Raw genomic sequence first — 18,598 nt, 5'->3', positions numbered from 1 at the left:
TCTCAACTTCATCACTTTTTAAAGCTTAATACATTTAGGTCATAGGGTGGGATGTACTTAAGGGAAAATGCGGCCAAAACTTTGAATATTGCTGTGGCCGCATTTCCCATATGTACCAAGCTCCGGAATGGGATGCATTCCAGGGCTAGGATGCAGTGGGTAATGCCATCTGTAGCTGTCTATGGGCTTCTTTCCACATTCTATCCTGAGAGGGCTCTAATCAGACACCTCCCAGCAATCCCCTCACCCGCCGCATTGCAGGGGGACTGCAGGGTTCTATATCTGGAAGTACCAACATTGCAAATAACCGCTCTTACCAGGAGAGCTGTTCTTTGCAGTACTAATCACATATGCAGTTAGTATCTATGCGGTAAGTGTCGGGAAGTACCGCATCAAGGATCCAATGCTAAGTACATCCCTCCCATACACTTACACCCATGTAAAAACTGTCCATGTCATCACTTGTTAATTTCAACTTCTACATTTTCCAGTAAAGTGCTAGGAGGTTTAGCCTTACGTATGTCTTAAATAAATTATTATTATTATTGCAACAGCACCTTGGCACATGTGCAGTGTGATCGCGGCACATGGCAGTCTGCCGATAATTGCTCCGTTGCTTGAACATCGGCATTACATACAGACAGGAATTAGGCCCACTATGCAGAATAATTGATTCATATACAGTGGCAGGCGAGTGACATCACTGCAGCTGAAGTGTCTCCCTTTTCTCCGTTTTGATCTGTGTCCAATGGTATCAGGGCAGGGGCGTTTTAAGAGAGGAGGAGGCCAGTGTGCAGCCCCCCCCTCTCTGACCGATGCACAAGGTTGTAATACTTACCTTGTCGGAGTTCCCCGGCGGTGCCATCCTTCTCCGCAGCGGCAAAGGAGTCTGAGTACAGACTCTATTGCGCAAGCGCAAACCACCGGGAACATGGCGCGGCTGCCATTTTTCTGAATACTTTCCTAATGCGCTTGCGCAAAACTCTGGAAAAATGGCAGCCGTGACACATTTCCGAAGTTTTCAGCAGGCGCAATAGAGTCTGTTCCCCCTAGTGTTCAGACTCTATTGCGCTGCCAAGAAGGGATGGCTCCAATGGGGGACTCCAGAGAGGTAAGTATTAAGTAAATGGGTGCAGTGTGTGCGGGGTGGGCACCCCTGGACCCATGTGCACTGCACACACTGCACCCATTATAGATACGCCAATGTATCAGGGCACTAATACGGGGGGGAGAAGCTTCTGTCCCTACTTTAATCCGAGCTGCAGTGGAGAGCCATAAAAACACGGAACTTTGTGTTTTCATATTCATTGTTTCTATATAAAAAAGTAAGTTTGGGGCTTTTGTGGTGCTTTGAGCTCCCCTGACAAATACGCTGGACCACAGGAACGATGAATGGAGGAAAAGGTCCTTTGTGTAACTTAAGCAGTGTGTGACAGTGGGAGCAGGGGTAATAGTTGTAATTAAAAGAGCAAATCACAGGAGAGCTGGCAGACAGATTCCTCTCTGCAGTTACTCATAATGAGGTGACACTCAGTTTGGCAATGCCGGCACCATTTGTGGTCTGTTATTTAGAGAAATGAGTTTAATCATCATCGCATGAAGAAAGCCTAGCGGACGGCAGAAGTTTCAGGGAACAAGAAGAGGTGACTAACAGGTGTGGTATCATTAACTCTAACTCACCACTTCTTCAGCGTCTGTAAGGGGGTGGCGGCATGCTGCTGGGGGCGAGCGGTCCCCTGTGGCGGAGACCGATCCGACCCCTCTGGAGCTCAGTGTCCAGTCAGCGGAGTCAGTGGCTCAGACCCCGCAGGGCAGACACTGCTTCCCCCTTAGTCCCACGATGCAGGGAGGCTGTTGCTAAGAGCCCCCTGTAAAAAAAACTAACTCTAAAAATAACTTTTAATATAAAAGCTCTGTAGAGCTCCCCTAGCTGTGACCGGCTCCTCCGGGCACATTTTCTAAACTGGTAGGAGGGGCATAGAGGGAGAAGCCAGCCCACACTCTTAAATTAAAGTGCCAATGGCTCCTGGTGGACCCGTCTATACCCCATGGTACTAATGTGGACCCCAGCATCCTCTAGGACGTAAGAGAAATGTGGACTGCATTCTGAGGATGTTACCTGCAGTAGGCATAAGGTTTTATACAGTCTTCAAAAATATGACTTTTTTCTTTTTATTATGTGTTGTCAAATAAAATAAGTTCTCACCTCCACCCATACACTCAACAGATAAACTGCAGTGTCCCTAACAACTCCCCTATATCGGCAGTCAGTGCTGATTGGAGATCTCCGCCCCGCCTTCCCATTTACCTGCATTACCCTGATCCGCTCGCCAGTTGTGGAGGTATGGTCTAGCGATGGCCATCGGAAACTGATGGTTCGCAAACATCATTGTTTTTATTTGCAATGTGCATTGACCATCAGTGATTTTAAATCATTGATGGTCTATGCCTGATGTTGAATACTTTTACTGCCACTGGGGGAGAACCAGATGGTTTCCCACCATCGCTGATAGAGATGTTTTTGTTCTTTTGTCACTCCAAGGTGTCAGGACACTGAGACTAGCTCCGCCCCCAACACTCCCATGAGCCCCACCCACAGGCTCTGACTGAACCGCAGCCCAGTAAATAGTAAAGCAGGGGTGACCATCGGTGAGTGAAACCATTGAAGGTTCCCTTGCAAATGGTTTCACACCACAAAGGTTAACAATCAATTGTACCATTGATGAGGACCATCCATCCTTAACCCACTGATGGACATCCCTACCCGTCACTGATGCTGGGAGGAGGCATGGCTGTGAAGAGCCTGCTGAGAAATCCCTGGATCACGGCCACTTCCAGCATCAGTAAGGAGAGACGGAGCCGCTGCTATCAGTGGAAAAGCTGACCACGGTGCTCAGGAGGTGAACGCCCAGCCTGCTCTGAGTACTGCATGGCTGGGGGCCCATGGAAATTATACGGTGGGGCCCTCATAAGTCTAGCTACGCCCAATGTGATGGTTGTCACCACCGCTTGCTCTTGTTCCCATTGTTTTAACAGTTTTTCTGATTTTTGGCAATTCAGTAGCAGCGCTTATTTGCACATGTGCTAAGTATATTGCTCCTTTGTGCATGTGCACGAGTGTACCATCGATGGCTTAAACCATCGAATGCTTTGCAAATGATGGGTGTATGCCATCACACTGAACATGTAATCAACACGGCAACAGTCTTTTACCCACATATTATCTAAAGCCAGTCCTGGAGAAAGGCCCTCTTGAAAGTAACTAACTGAGCTTGTTAGGATAAATCTGTACTGGGTTGCCCTGACCAGCAGATTCTAGATGATTTAAAGTTGAATGTAAAAGCTTTTGTGCATCGTCATCGCTGTTTATTTGTAAGACAGAACAAGACTCCGGGGAGCCAAATAGGCAGAATTACAAGTCCTATAAAATGCAAAACACACATAATTGCAGAACAATAACTTAGGAGGCTGACAAAGGAGGTTTAGACATGAGATGGGGTAGAGAGGGACCTGCTCGTGAGTGCTTACTTTCTTATGCGTATATGTCTTTGAGTGAAACCATCATATGATCATTGTATCCTTAAATATAGTGCAAATAGCCTATTGAAACTATTCTCTTGTGCAGAATTAGTGCTTTGTACGTAGCACATACTGTATAAAGATACGTGTAGCCCTTACTGACACATCTCAAAGGCTTCACCAAACGTCTTTATAGTTAGCCGCTTGCACAAGATCACTCCTAATACACCTCTCGCAGTGCAATGTGCAGAAATGTGCATCTGATAATATCACCGCAAGCCGTAAATTTGGTTCCATACGTTCAGGTTGCAGTAATGCCTGATCAATTGATGGAACACACTGTACGTGGAAGAGAGCATTATAATGAAGCCAAGGAGGCAGACATTGGTTATAGAGCCAAGTGCCAGAACCCGTGGAGACAGGTATTGATTGCAGTGATAGGTGACTGCACCCTGGGAGGCTGGCATGGGTAAAGGGTGAGATGCTAGGACTCTGCTAATAAGCAGGCATTGATTATACGGATAGACACTATAATAATAGGCAGGTAGACATTGTGGTCAATGATTTTGTCTTACCACTGAATTTCTGACTATTCATTTTAAATAATGAAGTGATTAAAAAAAAAAAGTTGCTTACATTACTTGGATCATTGTGTAATCTCTCAGTCAGTGACAATTGTTTCTCAGAGCAAATGGGACATGTTGTCTTCTATATATAATGCATACTGGATGACTTTTTACCAGGGTCAATTGGGAGGTGCACGATTAATTGCATAACTGGCGAGATTTGCAGTCATTGCAGTGTCTGTCTGGGTACTGCGCCACTGCTCAATATAACAGCATGGCGTTACCTATACTCAGCAATGGGGGGACATTGCGGAATGACTCTACTTGGTCTCCGCTGGGTCAAACTACAGTACATGTGCATTCCACAGTGACACATCGCCAGCAAAGGTGCAGTGTTTTCACATTGTCTCTGATAGGAGCCCCAGATTGGTGAATTGCAGTGCAACTAAAATCTGTATTGCTGCGATACGTGGCGATACAGATGTGTAATTAGCGCCCGTTTTTTAGAAATAGAACCTCTAGTTGGAAATTAGGCAGCATGCTATAATAACTATGGGCCTCATTCCGAGTTGATCGCTAGCTGCTTTCGTTTGCAGCGCAGCGATCAGGCAAAAAAAGGCAATTCTGCGCATGCGTATGGGGCGCAGAGCGCACGCGCGTCGTACTTTCACAAAAGCCATTGCAGTTTCACACAAGGTCTAGCGACGCTTTTCAGTCGCACTGCTGACCGCAGAGTGAGTTGCTGGGGAAACGGGGGAGTGGCTGGCCGAACGCAGGGCGTGTTTGTGACGTCAAAACAGGAACTAAACAGTCTGAAGTGTTCGCTAGCTAGGAGTAAGTCTCGACCTACTCTGAAACTGCACAATCTTTTTTTGTAGCAGCGCTGCGAACCTTTCGTTCACACTTCTGCTAAGCTATGATACACCCCCTGAGGGCGGCGGCTTAGCGTTTAAACTGCTGCTAAAAGCAGCTAGCGAGCGAACAACTCGGAATGAGGGCCCATGTTTGGCTCCAGCTCAATGCTCCCGTTGATCTGCAAATAAGACAGTATTTTTAAATTGTCTTACGTAAACTCCACTTTAAATAGTTATTGAAAATCAACCGTTCAGTGCAACCTGCCAGATGTTTTCCCTCTGAGTTGCTGTGCAGCTCTTTCATTCCCACATGGCTTTACACCTGCCTGATGCAGTGCCCCAGATAGAGTCAGGATCTAAAGCCAGGTACACACAAGAGATATTGGCACAATATGTTGTTTCCAGACGAATCGAAACAACATATCGGGCAGATCGTTCAGAGTGTACACCCAATCTGCGTGCTTAAGCGGACGTTAGCAATATCTTCCGATTGGTCATACGGCATGGCCAACCAGACCATGGGCCTAATTCAGACCTGATCGTAGGAGCACATTTTTTAGCAGTTGGGCAAAACCATGTGCACTGCAGGGGGGCAGATATAACATGTGCAGAGAGCGTTAGATTTGGGTGGGTTATATTGTTTCTGTGCAGGGTAAATACTGGCTGCTTTATTTTTACACTGCAATTTAGATTTCAGTTTGAACACACCCCACCCAAATCTAATCTCTCTGCACATGTTATTTCTGCCTCCCCCCCCCCCTGCAGTGCACATGGTTTTGCCCATCTGCTAACAAATTTACTGCTACCATCAGGTATGAATGAGGCCCTATGTTGCATGCAGTGCCGTGCAGTGTAACGCAAGACGTAACATCGTTCTGATGCGTACTGTGTATACGATATGTCATCCGGGTACATATCATTCTAGTGTGTACCCAGCCTAAGATCAGTGCGACGTGGCGAGGGATGGTGGCGTTACAGGCAACCGATGACTGAATTTGCACTGGGGACATTCTATAATGGAGAGGGATGACCCAGATGACGGGACCCCATTATCATGATCCTAGCAGCTCCCACATCTACTGCGCTGCAACCCATGCAGTGCTATAAAATAATCAGTAGAATCTGATTTGTTGCCATGGGCCACTTCACACCCCACTTGCACTCAACAGAAGGTTTCATACATCTCCACCAGTCCACCTTAAGATCTGTGCAGATAACCAGACACGAGCTCCCGCCAGAACGATCCAGACTCTGCAGAATTTAATTTAAGTCTACGGCATTAGGACCCGGGGCGGCCGGAGTTCGGTTGAGCTTCAAGCACTAGGACCCGGAGCGGCCGGCGTTCAGGTAACCGCCAGGCACTAGGACCCAGCGCGGCAGATGTTAAGTTGAGCGTCAGGCACTAGGACCCGGGGCTGCACACGCATTCCTCTCATTCCAGTGAATGGGGCTGATTGTTGGGGACCAGGACCGTCCTGCGCTGCATGAGGGGACCATGCACAGCCCCCCGGCCGGCTCCTGCCGCCCCTGTGGCACGGAAACTTTCTCCCTGGGACCCGCGTGAGAGGTAAAGGCTTCCTTCCCTTTGTGTGCAGATCAGGCTGCAGACCGCTAGGACTCGTGTGCAGGCTGCTGCTATCCTGCCTGGGGAGAAGCAGCGTGACACTGTGCCAGGATGCATGGGCTGGGGAAGCTGGGGGGCATCTGGGCTGGGGCATGTGTACCATGCATTGCCAACATGGCACCTGGGACTTTGCAATTCTTGGCATGTCTGATGTGGTGCCAGTTCATGTGCTGCACAGTAACTGTGCAGGGTGCATTTCCTCCAAATTACAGACGAATGTTATTATTATTATTCATTTTACCAAGAATGCACATACACTATGCATGTCTCCCAAAATGCATATTAATTCTAATTTGAAATTCTGTCTATCTATCTATCTATCTATCTATCTATCTATCTATCTATCTATCTATCTATCTATCTATCTTTCCATACATACAAACATACATACATATAATTTTTATTTTTTTATTTTTATTTATCTTTGCAGTAAATGTACTTATGTCTTCAGCAATGCTCTTGTGAACCTGGTTGACCTTTATATATATATATATATATATATATATATATATATATATATATATATAAAACCTTTTGCATATTTTGGAGTTCTTTTATAGACACAGTGGAGTGCGTTTCTTCCACCCCATCCATCACACCAGCCAGTAACACGTTTACCAGACCTCTGGGCAATTAATTACCATTACAGCTACCATACTTGGCTCCCGTTATCAGTAAAGTTGGCTATATGGAGGTGCAGAGAGCTATGGGTCCTGATGTGAATTGCAGATCAGCGCGGTGATGCGACGGGATGGTTAGCCTGCTGTTATGGCAGAATATATAATATTAGGTCACTATGGAACGGTGGGAACAATTTTGCATTATGCGTCAGTAGCTGTCATATGTCAGGGGACATATAGGAGCATTAACCCTTTCAAATCTGCCAGACGGCCACAGCATATGGAAAAGTAAGCTGTATCCTTGTCCTTAACGTGAAAAGAACGATTAGCGTTATTTTGTGTGCACTAAAAGGCCTCCCAATCTATTGTTCCTTTAGTGTTTTCTACACACACCTGATCTTGCTCATGGGCTACAGGAAAATGCAGGGCTTTGTAGTACATTGTGTTCTACATGCTTGCCAACTGTCAGAAAATTTACTGACAAGTGGTACAAATAAGTTACGTAGGCCTATTTACCTGTCTGTAAATGAAAAGCAGCACTATACAATAAAAGCAAAAACAAAACACCACAATAACTACTACACTGCACATACACCACAACAAGGATTTAGCACGTGAATAGGGCGACAAACTCCTTATTCTAGTTCCCTGAATGCTTTTTCTCCTTAGATGCTATTATCATTACTAATTGACATGCATACGCTACTTATAATGAGATTTGTCGCTGGAACAAAGCCGTCACGATAACCCTGCCCTAAGACTTCGTTGGGACAATTATGGGAAGATAATAGTGTAGCCAATCAGAAATCTACTTTAATTTTCCAAGTTTTACTAGAAAACTGAAAGCTTGAATCTGATTGATTGGTTTCGGCAGCACCTGAAACCTTTTAAATAAGTTCCTAATGTAATAAAAAAAGTTGGTGCTGCCACAATTAGTTGTCACAGTGGCTGATACTATACAAAAAATGGAATTACCTTGCTCTAGTGTCGGTTGTTTAATTAGGGTAATAAACACGTGCACAAATTAAAAGGGAACCATGGGCCTAATTCAGATTTGATTGCTGGGCTGCGTTTTTTGCAGCCCTGCGATCAGATAGTCGACGCCTACAGGAGGAGGGTAAAAGCTTGTGCAAGTGTGCATTCGCTTGTGTTGCAGAGCTGCACAAAAATAAGTTTGTGCAGTCTCTGCGCAGCCCAGGACTTACTCTTCCAGTGCGATGAAATCCTGCTGATCGGGGGCCGGAGCTGACGTCAGACACCTTCCCTGAAAACACTCGAGCCCGTCTGCGTTTTTCCGGACACTCCCTGAAAACGGTCAGTTGCCACCCACGAACGGCCTCTTCCTGTCAATCTCTTTGTGATCGCCCGTGCAAATGGATCCTTCGCACCATCCCGTCGCTGACTGGAGAAGCCCATTGTAGCTATGCGACACGCCGGCGCGGTGCATACGCATGCGCAGTTCGGATCTGATCGCCCGCTGTGCGAAAACGCACAGCAGCAATCGGATCTGAATTACCCTCAATGTGCAGAGCTGTCAGTCCTGGCATAGTATTGTTTTTTTTAAATCTTTACTCATCCAGTTTAGGAATGTGGGATAGACATTCCCGCGCAATTTGTAAGATATAAAATGGAACATAAAACAGTCGAGTTAACACTGTACTCTTTAAGTGTGAAACCACTGGGATTCATCATAAAACTGTAAGTCACAGCATGGGGAATGCTGGCACCTGTGGTTCCCCAACAGCTGGAGAGCTGCAGGCTGCTGAAGTGGGCTAAGTTAAAACATCATGAAAAGTTGAGGTGGTTCCGTATGGAAGAGCGATGGTAGTTAGAGGGGCAGTGAGGTAAGGGGCTCAATATCTGTGTTATGAGTATAGACAGAAGGAAGGAAGAGAGGGGCAGGAGGGGTGATAAAAAGGAGGGACAGGATATGTGAAAGAGACAGGGGGAAGAGCGAGAAATTAACACTTTGTTGTTGTCATTCTGCACCGAGCAGCCTGCCATAGAGATGAATGAGAATATATGGAATATTGGGCAGATGTATTAAGCCTGAAGAAGGTATAAAGAAGTGATAAGTGCAAGATGATAATGCACCAGCCAGTCAGCTCCTGTCAATTTACGTATTGGAGCTGATTAGCTGGTGCGTTATCACCTTGCACTTATCACTGCTATGTCACTTCTCCAGGCTTAATACATCTTCCCCATAGTGTGATATTTTAGGATCCCTGCACTTACGGTTGTGTTTGCATGCTCACATATACACGTTTGTTACTAGGTTAATCTGTGCCCCTGGCTCCCAAACCATCTGCAGTGTTTAGTTATGTTGTTCGGAATTAACTTCTCTTTTTTTTTTTTTATAATTTAAAAGTACTGTACATAAATGGAGACACCCAGGGACTATTTTTGTGGCTGCGGATGGTGCCCTGAGGGCTTATATATTGAGACATTATTACCTGTGACTCAGGTGTTAGATACTTGGAATAAGGATGGATGGGAAGCATCACCTGTCTGTACATGTCCAATAGACAAATATTCCTAGGGAGAATAGATCTGTTGTTTGCTGTGTATACTGGATTAGTTGTGATCACTTGGAAAGTGCGACTGTATTAATTGTGGCATGACTAATTGTTGCTTCCTGTATGTGTATCCTTCGTGCATTGTTATCTTTCATTTCAAGTTTTTTTTTTTTAGTTAAAACCTCTTTCCTTTGTAATCGCAAGCGGGCGAGTGGTTGGTGTGGGTAGGGATAAGTCCTACTCTCTTGGTCCATGTTTTGCACTGATGAGCCCTAATAAGAGCGGAATGTATGGCTCTGCTATCAGGCTGCATTTATGGCAATGCAGTGACAGATCTGAGTGTTTGGTTAGGTGACGGGACATGCGAGGGGTTGCTTTGTCTTTCTGCAGCCGCAATTTCATGATTATTCGATTCCTTCTATTTTTGGTGTGTGAGGGGATGCTGAGGTTATAGGTGAGATATCTGTACGTTCTGTTCTCGTACACTGATAGCTTTTTATTTGTATCCCATCTCACCCTAATTGCTGCACCATTGCTGACATTGTCTGTGTTTTGCATTGATGAGGCGCAGCAAGGCTAAAACTGCAAGTCACATTTTGTAGTAGTGTCCCAGGGTGTGGGGGGGATTCACCTGACTATAGATAGTAGTCTGCTGTGGTCCTCAGACTAGCCAACAAGCAGCAAGAAGGTCAGAAGTGCTGGCACAGAGGTGCCTTTCCTCACGCAGCAGGAGTGACCTTGGTTGCACTTGACACCGAACACAGCAGCTGACTCTTTCATCACTGCACCCCACTCTCTTTTCACTGCACTGCATCCCACCCTCTCTTCACTGCACCACAGCCTCTCTCTTTACTGCACCCAACTCTCTCCACTGGACCCAACTCTCTCTTCACTGCACACTACTCTATCATCGCTGCACTACAGCTCACTCTTTCTTCAATGTGGCTCACTTTATTCACTGCATTCCACTGTCTCTTCACTGTACCCCACTATCTCTTCACTGCACCCCACTGCCTTTCTGTCTCTTCACTTTACCCCACTCTCTCTTCACTTTACCCCACTCTCTCTTCACTTTACCCCACTCTCTCTTCACTACACCCCACTGTCTCTTCACTGTACCTTACTCTTTCTTTACTGTACCTCAGTCTTTTCACTACACCTTACTCTCTCTTCATTGCGCCTCACTCTCTCTTTAAAGCACCTCATTCTTTTATCACTGTTCATAAATAAATACAATAAATAAATCACTGCACCGCACTCGTTTATTACTGGACCTTTCACCGCACCCCACTCTCTTTTCACTGTGTCTCACACTTTCTTCACTGCACCTCACTCTTTATTGCATCCCACTTTCTTCAGTACACCCACTCTTTCCTTACAGCACCCTCACTCTTTCCTTACATCACCTCACTCTTTCCTTACATTACCTTACAGCACCCTCACTCTTTCCTTACAGCACCCTCACTCTTTCCTTACAGCACCCTGATTCTTTCCTTACAGCACCCTCACTTTTTCCTTACATCACCCTCACTTTTTCCTTACAGCACCCTCACTCTTTCCTTACAGCACCCTCACTCTTTCCTTACAGCACCCTCACTCTTTCCTTACAGCACCCTCACTTTTTCCTTACATCACCCTCACTTTTTCCTTACATCACCTCACTCTTTCCTTACAGCACCCTCACTCTTTCCTTACAGCACCCTCACTTTTTCCTTACATCACCTCACTCTTTCCTTTACAGCACCCTCACTTTTACCTTACAGCACCCTCACTCTTTCCTTTACAGCACCCTCACTCTTTCCTTTCATCACCTCACTCTTTCCTTTCATCACCTCACTCTTTCCTTACAGCACCCTCACTCTTTCCTTACAGCACCCTTACTCTTTCCTTACAGCACCCTCACTCTTTCCTTACAGCACCCTCACTCTTTCCTTACAGCACCCTCACTCTTTCCTTACATCACCCTCACTTTTTCCTTACATCACCTCACTCTTTCCTTACAGCACCCTCACTCTTTCCTTACAGCACCCTCACTTTTTCCTTACATCACCTCACTCTTTCCTTTACAGCACCCTCACTTTTACCTTACAGCACCCTCACTCTTTCCTTTACAGCACCCTCACTCTTTCCTTTCATCACCTCACTCTTTCCTTTCATCACCTCACTCTTTCCTTACAGCACCCTTACTCTTTCCTTACAGCACCCTGATTCTTTCCTTACAGCACCCTCACTTTTTCCTTACATCACCCTCACTTTTTCTTTACAGCACCCTCACTCTTTCCTTACAGCACCCTCACTCTTTCCTTACAGCACCCTCACTCTTTCCTTACAGCACCCTCACTTTTTCCTTACATCACCCTCACTTTTTCCTTACATCACCTCACTCTTTCCTTACAGCACCCTCACTCTTTCCTTACAGCACCCTCACTCTTTCCTTACAGCACCCTCACTCTTTCCTTACAGCACCCTCACTTTTTCCTTACATCACCTCACTCTTTCCTTTACAGCACCCTCACTTTTACCTAACAGCACCCTCACTCTTTCCTTTACAGCACCCTCACTCTTTCCTTTCATCACCTCACTCTTTCCTTTCATCACCTCACTCTTTCCTTTCATCACCTCACTCTTTCCTTACAGCACCCTTACTCTTTCCTTACAGCACCCTCACTCTTTTCTTACAGCACCCTCACTCTTTCCTTACAGCACCCTCACTTTTTCCTTACATCACCCTCACTTTTTCCTTACATCACCTCACTCTTTCCTTACAGCACCCTCACTCTTTCCTTACAGCACCCTCACTTTTTCCTTACATCACCTCACTCTTTCCTTTACAGCACCCTCACTCTTTCCTTACAGCACCCTCACTCTTTCCTTACAGCACCCTTACTCTTTCCTTACAGCACCCTCACTCTTTCCTTACAGCACCCTCACTCTTTCCTTACAGCACCCTCACTCTTTCCTTACAGCACCCTCACTTTTTCCTTACATCACCCTCACTTTTTCCTTACATCACCTCACTCTTTCCTTACAGCACCCTCACTCTTTCCTTACAGCACCCTCACTTTTTCCTTACATCACCTCACTCTTTCCTTTACAGCACCCTCACTTTTACCTTACAGCACCCTCACTCTTTCCTTTACAGCACCCTCACTCTTTCCTTTCATCACCTCACTCTTTCCTTTCATCACCTCACTCTTTCCTTACAGCACCCTCACTCTTTCCTTACAGCACCCTTACTCTTTCCTTACAGCACCCTCACTCTTTCCTTACAGCACCCTCACTCTTTCCTTACAGCACCCTCACTCTTTCCTTACAGCACCCTCACTCTTTTATCAGTGCACCACACTCTTCATAAATAATATAAAGCACTGCACCTCACTCTCTCCACTGCACATCGCTTCCTTTGACTTTCTATATTGGGGATCTGGAAGCTGTTATTAAACACCAGCCGGGAGTCAGGCTCATCACAAAAACTTTATTCACTTGTTTAATTCTAGTCTACATTCGTTATCATCTGTTAAAATTAGCGTTTTACGCGTGACCCCTTTTTTGGCCCTACCCCAAAGATCTAGGAGGGGTAGTGTGACTCTGAGTCTCGCCCCGAAGGTGGGATGGAAGAGTCTTGCCAATGCTGCCGGTTTTTGTTTCGCAGTCTGTAAACTGTATATATTGTTTGTGGATCTGACTGTATCTATTAATACACGTGGCTCCTGGATGCACAGTTTGCTGAGGGACATATAAGGAAGGATTGATTTGCAGGTCTGCTCGCAGCTCCTTAAATGATAATGATGCTCTTTGGTTAGTGGGGGAACATGCTTTCTGTGTTAGGAAACATTTTGCAATATCGATCAATCAAAGATAATTCTCCTTAAGGTTAATTAAGTCAACAATATTTCCCAGGAGTAATGAAGAAGAGTATTGTGATGCCAGTCTGTGTAATGTTCTAACTCCCACCAGGGGCGTTCCTGATCTTCAGTGCAGTGTGTGATTTGTAAACCATTTCTTTTTCTTGTAGAGTAAAATAGGGATGTTGGAATGTCAGGACAGCATTTCAGGCTAATGACACACTAACATTGCAAGTTTCACACTAATTTGACCACTAGGTGTCCCTGTTCTCTTGGATGCATTAATTTGGCTGTACAAAAGTTTTAGGCAGATGTGGAAAAAATGCTGCAAAGTAAGGATGCTTTCAAAAATAGAAGTGTTAATAGATGATTTTTTCATCAATTACCAAAATGCAAAGTGATTGAACAGGTGAAATTTAAATCAAATAAACTTTTGGTGTGACCACCCTTTGCCTTCAAAATAACATCAACTCTTCTAGGTACACTTGCACGCAGTTTTTAAAGGAACTCGGCAGGAAGGTTGTTCCAGACATCTTGGAGAACTAAAACCACAGATCTTCTGTGGATGTAGGCTTGCTTAATTCCTTCTCTCTCTTCATGTAATCCCAGACAGACTCGATGATGTTGAGATCAGGACATTACTTCCGGGGCCCCTTGTTCTACTTTATGCTGAAGATAGTTCTTAATGACATTGGCTGTGTGTTTGGGGTCGTTGTTCTGCTGTAGAATGAATTTGGAGCCAATCAGACGCTTTCCTGATGGATAAGTACCAGTCCTCATTTCCCAGCATTGAAGCACAAAGAAATAGAAATGGGCAGCGTTGCGGACATGTGTATATATATATATATATATATATATATATATACACTGCTCAAAAAAATAAAGGGAACACTTTAACAACACAATGTAACTCCAAGTCAATCACACTTCTATGAAATCAAACTGTCCACTTAGGAAGCAACACTGATTGACAATCAATTTCACATGCTGTTGTGCAAATGGAATAGACAACAGGTGGAAATTATAGGCAATTAGCAAGACACCCCCAATAAAGGAGTTGTTCTGCAGGTGGTGACCACAGACCACTTCTCAGCTCCTATGCTTTCTGGCTGATGTTTTGGTCATGGTAGCATGAGACGGAGTCTACAACCCACACAAGTGGCTCAGGTAGTGCAGCTCATCCAGGATGGCACATCAATGCGAGCTGCGGCAAGAAGGTTTGCTGTGTCTGTCAGCGTAGTGTCCAAAACATGGAGGCGCTACCAGGAGACAGGCCAGTACATCAGGAGACGTGGAGGAGGCCGTAGGAGGGCAACAAGCCAGCAGCAGGGCAGCTACCTCCGCCTTTGTGCAAGGAGGAACAGGAGGAGCACTGCCAGAGCCCTGCAAAATGACCTCCAGCAAGCCACAAATGTGCATGTGTCTACTCAAACGATCAGAAACAGACTTCATGAGGGTGGTATGAGGGCCCGACGTCCACAGGTGGGGGTTGTGCTTACAGCCCAACACCGTGCAGGACGTTTGGCATTTGCCAGAGAACACCAAGATTGGCAAATTCGCCACTGGCGCCCTGTGCTCTTCACAGATGAAAGCAGGTTCTCACTGAGCACATGTGACAGATGTGACAGAGTCTGGAGATGCCAAGGAGAACGTTCTGCTGCCTGTAACATCCTCCAGCATGACCGGTTTGGCAGTGGGTCAGTAATGGTGTGGGGTGGCATTTCTTTGGGGTGCCGCACAGCCCTCCATGTGCTCGCCAGAGGTAGCCTGACTGCCATTAGGTACCAAGATGAGATCCTCAGACCCCTTGTGAGACCATATGCTGGTGCGGTTGGCCCTGGGTTCCTCCTAATGCAAGACAATGCTAGACCTCATGTGGCTGGAGTGTGTCAGCAGTTTCTGCAAGACGAAGGCATTGATGCTATGGACTGGCCCGCCCGTTCCCCAGACCTGAATCCAATTGACCACATCTGGGACATCATGTCTCGCTCAATCCACCAATGCCACGTTGCACCACAGACTGTCCAGGAGTTGGCGGATGCTTTAGTCCAGGTCTGGGAGGAGATCCCTCAGGAGACCATCTGCCACCTCATCAGGAGCATGCCTAGGCATTGTAGGGAGGTCATACAGGCACGTGGAGGCCACACACACTACTGAGCCTCATTTTGACTTGTTTTAAGAACATTACATCAAAGTTGGATCAGCCTGTAGTGTGTTTTTCCACTTTAATTTTGAGTGTGACTCCAAATCCAGACTTCCATGGGTTAATAAATTTGATTTCCATTGATAATTTTTGTGTGATTTTGTTGTCAGCACATTCAACTATGTAAAGAACAAAGTATTTAATAAGAATATTTCATTCATTCAGATCTAGGATGTGTTATTTTAGTGTTCCCTTAATTTTTTTGAGCAGTGTATATATATATATATATATATATATATAATGTATATATATATATATATATATATATATATGTATGTATGTATGTGTGTGTGTGTATATATATATATATATATATATATATATATATATATATATATATATATATATATTACCCCGCAAAAGTTCCTTTTGACAGTGCTGTACAGCTGCAGGAGTAGCTCTGATCTGCAGTCTTCATAGATGATTTATGATAGGTCGAAGCCTTAGTATAATTGATGAGGTTTTTCTTGGGCCAAGAGACACTTTCCAGCATAAAACGTTTGGGAGGTTGCTGATCATAGGGTGTCCAATTCTTCAGTCCGTATGCTATAGTTAATTTCATGCGTGTTCCAGAGTATCTGACTTGATGGGTGTTCTACTAAAACCTTTTCGGTGAGCGTGAATGCAAGAGGGGCTCACATTACCACTGTATTCCAGAGCTTTGTTTAATTAACTCCTGACTGCCAGGCATTCATGTTTCCTGATTCCCTAACAGCCGCAGAGCTCATAGAGTGTATGTGCTTACGTGAGGTGCGGGGGAAGGTCGGCCTGCGTCACAGCATAGCGCATACACACTGCGCTATATTACATGCTGTCTTCCAGGCGAATGGGGGCACCTAGAAGCCCTATTAGTTTAAATACATAAAGCACTTGGCAGTATCTAATACACCTATACAGGGGTATTGTAAAAGGTTCTCGATAATAAAATGTCATTGTGCACATATACCCTGGAATCCATATAGACCAATTAGATGCTTGCATTCATTGGGGTATTTGCAATTGCGGTTGAATTGCCGCGAAAGTCGAAAAACGGGGCATTTTCGACAAAAAAAAACATGTCGAATTGGATTCCACAATGCAATACAGTACTTTTCAACAAAAAAACGGACGTTTCAGATTCAACTTTTTGCAATTCGACATTTTTAAAATTCGACATGTCTGCAGTGGTAAAAATGCGGCTTTTCGATAAAAGTATATTCAATTGAAGAATGTCGATTCGACAACAGTGCTTTTCGACAGTAATTTCGTCAATTTCATTCCGCCTCACTTTGCTGGCGGAATCTAATAAAAAAATTTAAAAACATGTTTTTTTTGTGTGTTTTTTTATTGCTAATAGCATATCTATTTATATTAGAAGGGATTATGTACTTGGTTTGTCTATTAGGAGACACAAGTATTTTTTATATATTTTTTAAAAGATTTTTTTTTTTTTAACTGACTAGCATGGTTTTCAGAGGGAATGGGTTAAAATCCTGAAAAAAAAAGTGCGTGGGGTCCCCCCTCCTAAGCATAACCAGCCTCGGGCTCTTTGAGCCGGTCCTGGTTGTAAAAATACGGGGAAAAAATTGACAGGGGATCCCCCGTATTTTTAGAACCAGCACTGGGCTCTGCGTCCGGTCCTGGTGCAAAAAATACGGGGGACAGAAGACGTAGGGGTCCCTCGTATTTTTAACACCAGCACCGGGCTCCACTAGCTGGAGATATTATGCCACAGCCGGGGGACACTTTTATACCGGTCCCTGCGGCCGTGGCATTAAATCCCCAACTAGTCACCCTTGGCCGGGGTACCCTGGAGGAGTGGGGACCCCTTAAATCAAGGGGTCCCCCCCTCCAGCCACCCAAGGGCCAGGGGTGAAGCCCGAGGCTGTCTCCATCCAAGGGCTGCGGATGGGGGGCTGATAGCCTTGTGTAAAATAAAAGAATATTGTTTTTTGCTGAAGAACTACAAGTCCCAGCAAGCCTCCCCCGCAAGCTGGTACTTGGAGAACCACAAGTACCAGCATGCGGGGGGGAAACGGGCCCGCTGGTACCTGTGACTGTCGAATTTAAAAACGGTCAAATTCCAGCCGGAATTCGACCGCAATTGCATATACCCCATTGTCTGCACTAAAAAAATGACAGCTACAATTTGATTGGCTTTTATAGGTTACAGCACACTTGCGCACGTTATTGTATTAATTAAACTGGTGACGTGGTAAAGAAAAGATTGAATACTAAATAATCATGCCTGTTTGCCTTCATTTTGTATCTGGGCTATAAGTCCCAGGAATGAAATCTGATTGGTTGCGATGGGGACACCTTTTCCACACAGTAAAAATTTGACATAAATGTCACAGGTTTTTCCACCTCTCTACACCTATTTACACATCTAAGGGGAAATGTATCGAACCTTGGTGGTGTAGTTGCCCATAGACAGTGCTAGATAAATTGGTTGCGTCGTGCAATTTCTCTACTTTGGGGTCTATTCAATTGATGTCGGATCCTTTCCGACGGAAAGGATCCGACAATTCAGTATTCAATTTGAGACAAATCCGCCAGGTTTTGACCGTTTCCGTTAATGTCAGTCCGACTTTTTTTAAAGTCAGATTGACATTGTCGAAAAAGGACCAAAAACCTGTCGGATTTAGCCGCAAATCTGACAAAACGTGGATCCGCGGCTATTTTTCCGATCCACGTGTTTTCCGGCAAGTCTGAAAAAAACGGCAGCCCCATTGAATAGGTCGAATCATGATTCGACCTAAAAAAGTCGGAAACTGCCATCTTTCCGACTAGACGGCAATTCTGACTAGAATTGAATAGACCTATTTATCTCTCTCCAAGGCTTTATAAATGTCCCCCATATAGCCTTACC

The 18,598-nt window shown here is 45.1% G+C and overlaps 1 protein-coding gene across 2 annotated transcripts in view; it reads left to right on the top strand.

The window, feature by feature from the left end:
- AMOTL1 (angiomotin like 1) overlaps positions 1 to 18,598 on the top strand; it is a 216,611-nt gene that overhangs the window by 76,162 nt on the left and 121,851 nt on the right. Inside the window, exon 1 of one of the 2 annotated variants that reach the window (XM_063951457.1) lies at positions 6,258 to 6,506. The exons of the other annotated variant lie outside the window; for it this stretch is intronic. The gene's annotated coding sequence lies outside the window, so the exon portion shown is untranslated. Of the gene's footprint in view, positions 1 to 6,257; positions 6,507 to 18,598 lie in introns of those variants that run through there. 2 annotated transcript variants of the gene reach the window in all.

Source organism: Pseudophryne corroboree, chromosome 2 (assembly GCF_028390025.1).
Source record: "Pseudophryne corroboree isolate aPseCor3 chromosome 2, aPseCor3.hap2, whole genome shotgun sequence".
NCBI classification, from domain to species: domain Eukaryota; kingdom Metazoa; phylum Chordata; class Amphibia; order Anura; family Myobatrachidae; genus Pseudophryne; species Pseudophryne corroboree.
Note: the sequence above shows the minus strand (reverse complement) of the source record. Positions and strands in the feature narration are given on the sequence as shown.